We start from the raw sequence: 14,062 nt of genomic DNA, 5'->3' as shown, positions 1-14,062 counted from the left end.
AAGAAAGAAGTAACAGGCCCAAGCAAGTCAAAAATCCAGCAGAGCAGACTTAAATTTTAAGGCTGGATAATAATCTTTTTGACACATTGGGGGATGGGGTATTCAGGGAGGCCTCAAGGCATCAAGCAGATATTGCATGCTGCTGATGGCTCTACTGTTCTGGGGTCTTGGTGGCATCTGACCCTTAGAGCTCCATTAGGCATTACCCTTGCGGGTGGGGGGGGTCTCTGCAACAGCCCCATTTCCACTGTTTCACTTGGCATTGCCCTTCTGGAAGCTCTCTGCAGTAGCTCTACTCCCAGGCAGTCCAATACATTCTTCGAAATCTATATGGAGGCTGCCAGGCCTCCACAGCTCTTGCATTCTGTGCACCTGCAGAATTAGTACCACATGGATACTGACGTGTTTTACCACCTGTACATCCTAGAGCTGCAGGTTAATCCGCACCTGTGGCTGCCTGAACCACAGCTGAGGTGGCTGAGGAGCAGTGTGCTGGAATGCAGGGAGTAGAGACTCAGTGCAGCCCTGGGCAGCAGTCCATCCCCCAGAATCTTCTGCCCTTTCAGAGCTCAGGGCCTATAAGGAAGTGGCAGCCTCAAAGATCCCTGGAATGCCTTTGGGGTTTTTAATATCATTGTCATGAACTAATAGCCTCTAGCTTCATTCTATTCGTGGTGATCTCTTTAGCAATCTCTTGACCATACTCAAACACCCTTTCACTCTTAAGATGGCCAGACTTCAAATTTTCTAAATTTTTCTGTCTTGTTTTTTCTTATATCTTACTGTAAGCGGTTAAAAGTAGCCATTCAGCACGCTAAATGCTTTGCTGCTTAGATATTCCTTCCACCAGATATCCTAGTTTATGACTGTAAGTTCTGCATCTCATAAAGTCCTGGGACACAGACAGTTTAGCCATGGTCTTAGCCAGTTTATAGCAGCAGTGGCCTTTACTCCATTTTCCAATACCTTGTTTCTCATGTCCATCTGGGACCTCATCAGGATGGTCTTCTCTGTTCATATTTCTCTCAGCATTCTGATCACAACCACTTAAGTAATCTCTAAGAAGTCTCAGACTTCCTCTAGCTTTTGTTTTTCTAAGCCCTCACCAGAATCAGCCTTAATGCTCCATTCACAATGATACAAGCTTTTCCTAGCCTGCTCCTCCAAATTCTTCCACACTGTTCATTATCCAGTTTCAAAGCCACGTCCTTATTTTCAGGTATTCACTATTAGCAACAGCCTTACTTCTTTGTACCAATTATCCATGTTAGTCCATTTTCTGTTGTTATAACTGAATAACCGAGACTGAGTAATTATAAAGAAAAGACCTTTATTTCTTATAGTTCTGGTGGTTAGGAAGTCCACGGTCAAGGGACCACAACTGGTGAGGGTCTCCTTGCTGGTAGGGACTCTGCAGAGTCCTGAGGTGGTGCAAGGCATCACCAGGTGGGGAAGGACACAGGAAACAGAAAACTGGCCTTTATAACACATTCATTTTTATGATAACTAACTCACTTACTTAATAGCCTATAATCCATGAATCCATGATTGGATTCATCCATTAATCAAGACAGAGCTCTCATGACCTAATCATCTCTGAAAGGCCCCACCTGTCAACACTGTTGCATTGGTAACCAAATTTCTAACACGTATATTTTAGTGGACAAACTATATTCAAGCTACAAAAGCATACCCTTGGAATTTGTTAGAAATGCAAATTCCTGAGTCCCATATATACTAAATAAGAAAATGTCTGGGTAAATCCCAGCAATTTGTGTTTTAACAATGACCTTTGAGGGGATCCCGATATACATTAAAATTTGAGAATTGGGCCAGGCGCAGTGGCTCACGCCTGTAATCCCAGCACTTTGGGAGGTCGAGGCGGGTGGATCACGAGGTCAAGAGATCAAGACCATCCTGGTCAACATGGTGAAACCCCGTCTCTACTGAAAATACAAACAATTAGCTGGGCACGGTGGCGTGTGCCTGTAATCCCAGCTACTTGGGAGGCTGAGGCAGGAGAATTGCCTGAACCTAGGAGGCGGAGGTTGCGGTGAGCGGAGATCACGCCATTGCACTCCAGCCTGGGTAATGAGCGAAACTCCATCTCAAAAAAAAAAAAAGAAAAATTTGAGAATCACTGGCTAACACATTATTGGCAAGGACTTCAGCCAACTACCTCTGTTTGAAGTCTGGTTCTGACACTCACCGGGTGTTTAATTTTGAGAAAGTTATTTAACTTACTTTTGTGTCGTGGTTTTATCATCTATAAAATGTTTGTAATTACATTCCCAGTGACTACTGCCTTACCTGGCTTCGAGAAGACTAAATCAGATAACACAGATCTCTGCGGAGATCTGACTACATGTATTAGTGTGTATATTTCTATTAGAAAATTTTCCTTATTATTTAGACAGTAGGTTGCAAATCCAATTCAAGGTAATCCTAGCACTCTGAATAATTCCTAGAACACAATAAGTGTTCAAATATTTGTTAAATAAATGAATATCTTGACTGATACAAATTTATCTGTATTTCATAGCATTTGGCAAAGAATAGTATGATTTTTTATGTTCTCTGCCTCATGGATAAATTGGAAAAGCTCTATGCTGGAATGCATATCAAAACAAAGAAAGATCTTAGAGGAAGAATTTGATTGTACAATGTTTTTTGCTATCCTGTATAACTCTGTAATTAGTAGTAATGATAACATAATGTCATTTACAACTTTGCCATTTACAAAAATAACAAACATATATTAATATTATACCATTTAATCATCCCACAATTGTATGGAGAAATATTACCTGATTTCTGTTTTATCTCTGACAAAATTGAGGCTCAAAGAATTTATTAGAGAGTAATGCCTATGGAAGGAAAAGGTAGGAAGAAACAGAAATAAGAAGAGAATCTCTCAGCTGACAGGATAGTAATCTGACACCTGCGAAAAGAAGGAAGAGAAGAGGACTGTGGCAAAGAAGAATTAGAGATACACCTCTGAGATAGTCTTGGCCAGCCTAGCAAGGAACTCTGGTGCAAAGACTGCCCATAGGGGAGCTTGGCTTAAGCGCACAAGGCCAGGCCCAATACCTGTGCTACACTTAGCAGTTGGCCTTGATTGGAGAGCTGAGGTAAATCCTGAAGTCATGATGGCTGGAAGCCGTCAGCAAAGGGCATCCCTATGGCAGGTGCTCTCTGGAAGAGAAATGGGAGCAGAGCACCATCACAGAGGCCACAATGCAGAAACTTCCGTTTGAAATTATGGGTTGATTCAAAGCTTAAAAAGGAGGCTGAACGATTTGTTCAGGCCTTGTGATGTCCTGGGTACTATACTCCATTTCTGATCTTCTAGGCAGATGTCAAAACGCTCGCTCCTATGAGCGTTCATGCTCCTGTGTTCGTAATTCATTACAATTATCTGAGTGAATGACTGTCTTTTCTACAAGATTCCATACTCCTTGACAGCAGGACTGCATTATTTTTGTACATCAAGGTTCATCACAGAATGTGGTCAATGTTTACTCACTTAGTCTCTCAATAAAACATGTTAAAGAAAGGAAAGAAGATAGGAAGCTAAGCAGGAAAAAAGGAAGAAGAAGAGAATAATGAAACTTCTGTACAAGAAAACTCAGCTAATTAGACCTTACCATTACGGTGGAAGAAAAGAAATAACAGGTTTGCATTGGTAATGCTGCCCAGCTTCATTGATTGCACTATACCAATGTTTTTCAAAGTTTTGTTCTCAGGATTCCTTTGCATTCTTAAGGGACAGACCCCAGAGGACTTATGTTTATGTGGGCAATATCTGATAATATTTACCCTATTACAAATGAAACATGAAAAAAAGAATATTGACTTCTTCATTTAACAATAAAAAATGAAAGTTATACTCTTGAAAATATCCCTATAGTTCCAAAACAAACAAAAATGGGAAGAGCAACATTGTCTTATACAAAATCTTTAATGTCTGGCTTAATGAAGGAGTGCTATCTTATACATTTCTACATTCCATCTATTGAAATATGTTGCTTTAGTTGAAGAATATGAGAAAAACCAGCGTTACACAGATATATAATTGCAAATGAGGTATGTTGAAAACTCCTGAAAGGATCCCCATAGGCCCATGGAGCACATTCTGAAAACCTCTGCACTAGAATAATTTTCCACTCTGAGATCTCTCACTGATAGCTATCTCAAAAATATGTGCCCTCTATCATATGTGTGGTTAAATGACTATGACTCAATTGCGAGAATGGAAAAATTACAGAAAGCAGAGCCCTTACAAACTGTGGCTCACTAGTGTTACTATTGTATATGAGGCATCTGAATATTCCAGGTTTATTCAGTTAGGATCTAAAAAAATCGGTGAACTTTTTTAATGTGATGAAATAAGAGTTTATAACATTAGAAAAATAACAATCATGCTTTCTATTTGAATAACTTATTAACAGTTGCAGAGTGCATTCACACTTTATGTCAATCTGAGAGTCGTCTTTCGGATATTATTACTGCCATTTTATAAATAAGGAAACTGAGGCTCAGAAAGTATAAGTGACTTTTTGATAAAAATACTGCTGGTAAGTAGAAAGCTGATAACCAGCAAGACTTTTGGCTTTAAGTCAGATTGTTAGAATGGAGTTAAGAGAGTGAAATTTTGTCTAATTATTGATCCAGTCAAATATAAAATCAAAACCAAAGGTTTTACAAGTGAACTGTACATATGATGCATATTGAGTCATCTGTGAAACTATAAATTACTGAGATAGTCTCTACTATTTGATCTCCTTCTCACTTCACTATTCTGTTAAAGAAACAAGTGTTTGAAATGAAAATTTTGAGAAGCATTGTTTACTGATAGATGAGGATTAAGCCGTAGGCCACACGAGTAAGAGCAACACTGAAGAGAGAAGCACAAACTTCATGAATGTGTCTACTTTGCTGCTTCCACCAATACCACTCTGGTCTAATACGCTATCATTTCTTGCTGGACTATAGCAATTACCTTCTAATTTCATTTTCTTTTCATTGAATTTAATGCACAAGCCAGGAACCTAAGTGTCTTCCTTGGCTCTTCCCTCTTCTGTCTCTTACCCCGTATCTAATTAGTGAGTCTGATTGAGTCTACCATCATCACTTTGATTTTTTTAAATTTCAATGTGAGTCATTAATTCCCTTGCTTAATACTCCTCAATCGGCTACCTTTTTATCATGTTTGAGTAAAATCCCACCAGGCCCTACATCATGGGCCCCATCTATCCCTTTCTTCCTCTAGTTGTTCACAATCCTAGGAACTTGCTTTGTATTCGATCCTCAAACCGCCTAGACTTCTCTCTTCATTATCTTTGTTTGCACTTTGCCATTTTCTCTGCCTGAAATAATTCACGTTGTTTTTTCAAAAAACTGCTCATTCTCACTGTTTGTGAAATTCTCACTTATAAATATTTCACCTTCTCAGAGAGGCCTCCACTGACCATAGTATCTATGGTAGCCTTTTCCAGCTATTTGATTGTATAATTGTCAACCGAAGAATGAGGAAGTTAATAAATACATAAAGGAGAGCTTTGTTTCTCATAAAGGGTTGCAGCCTGGAGGGTGGCCATTCTGACAGGCCAGGAAGTGTAGCCTCTGGCCAAAAGCCAGAAACAGATACTCTGAGAGTGGAAAGAATAAGACAGGGATTTATCCTGAATGAGGTGGCCAAATATACGTATTCAATAAACTATAGGAGAAGTCACGAATATTTATGAAAGGAGAAAAATACGCATGTGCAGTTTTGCTCCATGACTCTCTGTGGGACCCGTGTGCAAAAAATAAGCCATACGCACCATCTGAGGGTGGAGGTTTTGGCCTCCTCATGTCAAAAGGTAAAGCAGAAGACACAAAAACCCTCACTACTCATCTTCCTGTAGACTTCCAGAACCACTCGATAGTCGGTGGTCTCTCATCAGGAAGGAATGCTGGTTGGTTGTCTTGTTGAAACTGCAAAAAGAAGAGACAGATTAGTCATTGGTTGATTTCAGTAGTGGAGTGAGTATTTCCAAAGGGCTGGTTTCTGTTTAACCCGGCATTGTCCAATCTGTTGGCTTACCTGAGACACACTAGGAGAAGAATTGTCTTTGACCACACATAAAATACACTAACGCTAACCACTAACAATGGCTAACAATGGCTAACAAGCAAAAAAAAAAAACTTGAAAAAAATCTCATAATGTTTTAAGAAAGTTTACAAATTTGTTTGGGCCATATTCAAAGTCATCCTGTGCCACATGTGGCCCATGGGTTGTGAGCTGGGAAAGCTTGCTTTAACCCTTAGGAAAAAGAGCAAATGGTGGTTAGAAACCAAGGTGTGTTCAACTTCCCATCCCATTGTGGCTGATTAACTCAGTTTTCAAGGTTTCTCTGGGATACCCTTGGTCAAGAAATGGTCTGTTCAGTCTGTTGACAGCCTTAAGTTTCATTTTTATTTTTTATCACCCTATTTATTTCCAGGTAATAATACTTAAAACTGCCTGAATTATTGCATTTTCTTGTGCATTATGTATGTGTTTCACTGGAATATAAACTCTATGCAGCTTGAGCATTGTCTGTCTTATTCACTACTGTATTGCTAGCACATAATAGGTGCTCAATAATATTTATTTAATGCTCCAGCTTTAACTCCATCTCAAAAAAAGAAGAAAAGGTTTATTGGGAGCAAATTTTCCTTTGCCAAGCATTTGGGTCAACAGATGATACATTTTATATTTCTTTTTTTTTTTTTGGTCTTTTTGTTTTCTTTTTTATTTTCTTTCTTCCTCTCTCTCTCTCTCTCTCTCTCTCTTTCTTTTTTTTTGAGACAGAGTTTCACTCTTGTTACCCAGGCTGGAGTGCAATGGCGCGATCTCGGCTCACTGCAACCTCCGCCTCCTGGGTTCAGGCAATTCTCCTGCCTCAGCCTCCCGAGTAGCTGGGATTACAGGCATGCGCCACCATGCCCAGCTAATTTTTTGTATTTTTAGTAGAGACAGGGTTTCACCATGTTGACCTCGATCTCTTGACCTCGTGATCCACCCGCCTCGACCTCCCAAAGTGCTGGGATTACAGGCGTGAGCCACCACGCCCAGCTCTTTTTTTTTTTTTCTTAAAACAGAGATGGGGTCTTGCTATATTGTCCAGTCTGGTCTCAAGCTCCTGGGCTCACCTCAGTCCCACAAAGTGCTGATATTACAGGCATGAGCCACTGTGCCCAGCCTGAACAAAGACCTTTACCTGGAGTGGGTCCCCATAGAGAAGAAAAAAGGAGTGCAGGAACCAGGAGGTACAAGAAAGAGTGATCCCACTTACCGTTACTCCAGTGACCCAGAGGGAGACTTCGTATTTGCCAGCTCTGCAACTCTGGGCTCTGCAGGGTTAGAGGTGCTGGTCCTACAAGGGTGCACACTTTTGCCAAAAAAAATATGTATTAAAGGGCTGGGCATGGTGGCTCATTCCTGTAACCCCAGCACTTTGGCAGGCTGAGGTAGGAGGATAGATTGAGGCCAGGAATTGAAGACCAACCTGGCCAAGATAGCTAGACCCCATCTTAAAAAAGAAAAAGAAAAAGAAAAAGAAACAGATCTGCATTAAACTATAAGCAATGTCTACCTCCTGGGTATTCTGAGCTGCTTGTGTCCAGGACTAGCCATCAAGAGGAGTCGCCGGGCATGGTGGCTCATGCTTATAATCCCAGCATTTTGAAAGGCTGAGGCAGGCAGACTGCCTGAGTTCAGGAGTTCAAGACTAGACTGGCCAACATGGTGAAACCCTATCTCTACTAAAAATACAAAAATTAGCCAGGTGTAGTGGTGTGCACCTGTGGTCTCAGCTACATGGGAGGCTGACACATGAGAATCTGGGAGGAGGTTGCAGTCAGCTGAGATCTCACCTTTACACTCCAGCTTGGGCAACAGAGGCAGGCTCTGTCTAAAAAACAAAAAAGAAAAAGGGTCTTGGCACCCTTGTCTTGGTACAGGTGTTTGACCCTGAGTATAAATAGGGATAAAGCTGTTACACAATGGAACAAGGAGGAATCCCTGTGGATCCCGGGTGATATGCTTGGGTTCTTCGTGGTGTTCCTTTGTTTCACTGTAACTGCAAATGGACAGGTCATGCAACTCTGGCCTGAGAAGAGCATGATGACCAGGGGCTCAGCCTCCTTGGGGATGAAGGTCTGGATCCCACCGTCATGTGAGTCACTGAGGCCAGCAGAAGTGATAGCTGAGGGTTGAGGAAAGTCTTGCCACTGGTGCTTTGTAACGCCAGTTAACTGATAAGAGCAGTGATCTCTGGGTTTATATTGTTCTCTATAGTGTATGAAATAGCTTCACCGCTGGGCGTGGTGGCTCACACCTGTAATCCCAGCACTTTTGGAGGCTGAGGCAGGTGGATCATGCAGTCAAGAGGTCAAGACCATCTTGGCCAACATGGTGAAACTTCATAGTTCCATGTGGCTGGGGAGGCCTCATAATCATGGTAGAAGGTGAAAGGCATATCTCACATGGCAGCAGGCAGGAGAAGAACCTTTTTTTTTAAGCAAAGTCTCACTCTGTCACCCAGACTGGAGTGCAGTAGTGCAATCTCAGCTGCAGCCTCCACCTCCCAAGTTCAAGTCATTCTCCTGCCTTAGCCTCCTAAGTAGCTGCAACTACAGGCGCCTGCCACCATGCCTGGCTAATTTTTGTATTTTTAGTAGAGATGGGATTTTGCCATGTTGGCCAGTCTGGTCTCAAACTCCTGACCTCAAGTGATCCACCTGCCTTGGTCACCCAAAGTGCTGGGATTATAGGCCTGAGCCACCATGCCCAGCTAAATTTTATATTTGTTACCTCATACTGTTCACATTCAGAGATATTCATCTAACACAGCAACTTCATTTTCAGAGATACTCATCTAGCACAAGGGATCTAGTGAGCTCCAGCAGCATCAGGGATTTTATGTCAACATGCTAGTGTGGATTAGTTTGGAAGCTATGAAAATTGACCCTGGATGACTTTACATATATTTAGCTTGCTAACTTAAAGTCAAGTTATAAACATGTGTTGGGCAATAGGATGTTACCCCCTATGTCAACAGCATTTTATCTTCAAAGTTTTGTAATGTGGGTTGGCTCCTCTTCTCCTTATAAGGCTATTGCTGAGAGGGACCATGAAGTCAAACAAGGTAAATTCTAAAAGAGCAAATCTGTAAAGAGTCTTGGCATGAAGAGAGCAAAGCCAGGCCAGCAGCTGGTTTAAGGATGGCAGGTATAAAGGTCAGGACTATCAGTTTCTCCCAGTTGAGAGATTGCATTTCTTTTCTAAGGATCAGCTAACTTACCCAAGTAATAATAGGGGAACGTTTAAAATTCTTTATTTGCATAATCAGTTGCAGAAATAAGGCTCATTTGTACATGACTCTTCCACTTTATTTTTTATTTTTATTAGAGACAGTCTCATTCTGTTGCCCAGGTTGGAGTGTACTGGCATAGCCCACTGCAGCCTCCATCTCTCGGCCTCAAGCAATTCTTTCACCTCAGCCTCTGAAAACACAGGAATTAAAGGTGTGAGCCACTGGAACTGGCCTCTTCTTCCACTTTAAATATAGCACCCTTTAGATAGATAGATGATAGATAGATAGATAGATAGATAGATAGATAGATAGATACAGATAGAATGTGAATAAATAGCTTTGCTGCAGATACTAAAGATTAAGGTAACAGAACTCTGAGGAATAAAAGACCTCATTTTCATTGATGCCGACTCCTTTCTTGTCTGTAAAATTTTATAAAGTTTGTAAATTTTATGTCTCCATTGTATATAAAAATAATAATCATATTTTTATATTTTTATTATACAATGAAGACAAAATTCTTTGTACATATAAATGTGTACATATAAATGTGTCTCCATCGTATGTAAAAATAATAAAGTTTATAAGGTAACAACTCTGAGGAATAAAAGACCTCATTTTCATTGATGCCTACTCCTTTCTTGTCTTTGTTTCTTTTACTTAACTTTATTTATATTTTTATTATATGATGGAGACATAAAAATCTGTAAATTTTACTTAACACTAACATTTTACTTGCAAAATTTAAGTACTTAAGTAAGATAAGTACTTAAATTTTACTTAACATTACCAAGTGCATTTTGCCATTGTGTTGTAATTGCCATTGTTCTTTTCCTTAACTTCCTTCCCCTCCTTTTTTTTTACCACACCCTCCCAAGCAAGGGACTGTATGTTCACTCCCTGGTGTGTATCCTTCCCTCTTTTGTTAAACTTACACAGCCATTTACATATATGCATAAGCAGCAGGGCACATATTGTTTAAGGAAACAGATTCCAGAACCAGAATACATGGTTTGAATCCTGGCACTGACTCCTTCTACCTGTGTGACTTGTCATCTGTGACTTAGTTTCTCCCTCTGCAAAACCAGGATAACAATAGTATCTATCTCATAGGGTTGTAATGAAGTTTTAAATAATTATGTGAAATGCTTAGAATAATAGTGTCATAGAATAAGCACAGTGTAGGTGCTGTTATTTTTATTTTGATGAACATATGTATGGATTTTTGTGGCTTTTTATTTTCATGAAATGGAAACATACTATATACATTTTTCTTCAACCAAATTTTTTCTTTCATTAATTCTCCTTAACGTGATTTCATTCTTAACAAAATTCCTACATTCTCGTAAGTACATTACATAGATCCCTTGACATCAAGAAACTGAATTCATTTATGGAAAATCACTGAATGGGATTTAGGGTCTGTAACTGTTTTCTTATCAATGAACATTTGGATTATTTCCAAGTATTTTAGCATTATCATTTTTTTGCCAATGCAAACAATGTTACAATTAAAATTTTTGAACATATATCCTTCCTACAGATACTTTTATTTCTATAGAAATGTGTTGAGAACTAATTTTTAGGTCAATAGACATTGCTAGATTTAACGTCCAAAACAGACTTAGCTAATCACATTTCCACCAGCAATGTCATCCTGCCATGTCCCACCTGGCCATTTCCTCAAACACATCCATTCTTTTCTGACTTACTTCAAACATTTTTTAATTTAAATATTTCAAGTTGTTTAAAATTGGTTGAAATATTTCAAATAATTATCCTTTAATTTTAATATTGTGTCTCTGAAACACCTAAAACCTGGTTTTCTATATGATGTGATATATAAGTTGTCTTTTCATCTTGTCAGTGGTACCAGAACCATTTATCAAATACATATTATTTTCCTTCTAAATTGTAATACCAAATTCTGGAGTGTTTTGCTGTTTAGTTTCAGTAGTTTTAAAGCAAGTTCCCTCACTATTCTTTTTTTATATTTCTCAGCTTTTCTCAGGCATTTTTTCCCCCTCCATATACATTTTAGGATTACTGTTTTTGTTTTCAAAATTTTTTATTACTTACAAAATTGTATATTTTCATTTAATGAAGGATTTTGATGGATCTAAATTTGGTATTTGTTTAAAAAAGACTTTGGATGTGTTCATCTACCCTGATGATTTTGTTTGTTTTTGTTAATTTCATCTTTTATTAATTCTAATTTTTTCTTCCTACTTTGTCTCATTTTATTTTTCCTCTCCTAATTTATTAACATAGTACTTAGCACCTCATTTTCAATATTTTTCTTAAGTACTAAAGACATAGCTCTATGTTTTCAAGACAAACTTGCATCCTACAAGTTTTAATATAAAGTGCTTCTTTTTGTTTGTATTAAAAGTTTATGATTTAGATTTGATTTGTAGCTTGTTCTATAGATTATTAATGTCACTTTCTTATAACAAGTTGTTTTAACTATAATTTATTTTCTTATGTTAGTAGTATGTTCTGAGAATATAAATTGCCAATATTTAAGATTTTATTAATGCTTTTTTTTTTGAGTCGGAATCTTGCTCTGTCACCTAGGCTGGCTGTTCACTGTAACCTTCGCCTCCCAGATTCAAGTGATTCTCCTGCCTCAGCATCCTGAGAAACTGGGATTATGGGAGTGTGCCACCCTGCCTGGCCAATTTTTTGTATTTTTAGTAGAGATGGGGATTCACCATGTTAGCCAGGATTGTCTTGATCTCCTGACCTCATGATCCGCCTGCCTCAGCTTCCCGAAGTGCTGGGATTACAGGCGTGAGCCACCGCACTGGCCCATTTTATTAATGCTTTCTTTGTGGTGAAGTTAATGGCTAATTTTTATAAAATGAATATATAAAAAATTACATTTTACTTCTCAGTGGGTTGTGATACACACTCAATGTGATTGTATTAAGTCTCTTTATGACTTTGCTTTTTTTTGTCTGTTACAACTTTTAATTCTGAAAGAGTAATTAAAATCTGTCAATGTAACTTCATTGTAACTTTTCAGTTATTTAATTATTTTTTAATAGATTAGCTGCTATACTATTTGGTATGCTTCCATGTATGTATGTTATATCTTGTTTGTAACTTATACTTTTTGCCTATCCATAAGTGTTGCACAATAGCCTTCTCCTCTGGAAATTCTGCCTAAGCCTTCAGCCTCAAATGTTGTCTTAAACATTTGCCAGCTTGCCAGTGCTGGGTTTGATCTCATTTCAACATCTAGTTAAGATTAGAAGGAGAGAATTCGAGGAATGCAAATTTATACTGTTATTAGGTTGCCTATGTTTTTCATTTCTAATATATTTTTTTCTGTTTTGACTTCTATAATGTTAACAGGCCTTTGCACTGATGTAGGGTACAGAGTTCTGACAACAGCATTATTAATAAACTTGGAAGAACAAAGAAATTGAATTAAAGGTGAGAGCATGAAGAGAGGCAGCAGGTATGGGTATAATCCATTTTTATAATAACAGTTACTGCTTATTAAGTATCTATTATCTATAGACAATATGTACATATTCACACTGTCTAATTCTTACAGGTGCACTATAAAGTAGGCATTATTTACTTGATTTTGGAAATGAAAAATTGTTCGAAACAAAGAGATTAAGCATATTAATAAACATCATGCAGTTAATAAGTAGCTCAACTAGAAAGTTTTATTGATTTTCAATTTATGAAATGTCAGATACCTATTTCTTCCCAGTATGCCATACTACCTTACTTGTACACAGACTAAAGAGATATTCTGGGTATTCTGAATAAATGGTCATCCATGGATAATAAAATAATACTTTATTAACCTTAAAAACTTTATTTATTCAGTAAATATCTATCCAATATGAAATACCTACTGGTAAATGTTGCAGCTACTAAGCAAGAGAAAATGACAGTAGAGTAGGTATTTTCGTATAAAAGTACATTGTGGGATATAATAATGGAGTTGTCTAGTAAAAGCCTGGAATATTGGTATAAGACTCAGAGGAATGGTCACTCAATCATGCAATAAATATTTATTGATCATCTACTCTCTTGAAGGAATAATCAGACAATGAGAATATTTACAAAGTGTTCAGGTTGCCTTAGGTACTAGATAACACAGTTTTTATTAGTCATCACTAAATAAAGGAGAGCTGACATTACAAGAGTAGAGAACATTCAAAGAAAGCCTGTATCATGCAGGGGAAAATGGGGAAAGGGCTGAAGATAGTTTAAAATAAATTTAACAAAAAAAGTTTAAGAAAAGAGGTTCATAAAAGAGAAGTTAAGATAAACAGAACAGGGAGAGATCTAAGATGGCCGATCATTAGCAGCTCGGGATTGTAGCTCCCAGTGAAAGTGCAGAGAGAGAGAGAGGACGCCACACTTTCAGATGAATTTTTGTTGCTCATGGACCAGGAGATTCCCAGTGGAGAAGCTCCACTGGTTGCAAGCGCGACTCTTGTGGCCGGTGCAGCAGTTTTGTCGGCTCCTTGGTGTGGCGGTTCTTGGTGCAGAGTAAATGGGACTGGGTCCCCTTTTGGTCGACATTTGGAGCTCCAGGAAGGCAAAGTCACCTATTCAGCTGATTGAAAAAGGGACTCAAGAAGGAAGCCAGACAGGAGATTCCCGGGGGCACAGTGGGTTGCTCAGATTCCGGCGCTGGGAATCAACAAGTTGGATGTCCACTCAGATACCTAATTAGAAAGTTGGT

Source organism: Callithrix jacchus, chromosome 10 (assembly GCF_049354715.1).
Source record: "Callithrix jacchus isolate 240 chromosome 10, calJac240_pri, whole genome shotgun sequence".
Lineage (NCBI taxonomy): Eukaryota > Metazoa > Chordata > Mammalia > Primates > Cebidae > Callithrix > Callithrix jacchus.
Note: the sequence above shows the minus strand (reverse complement) of the source record.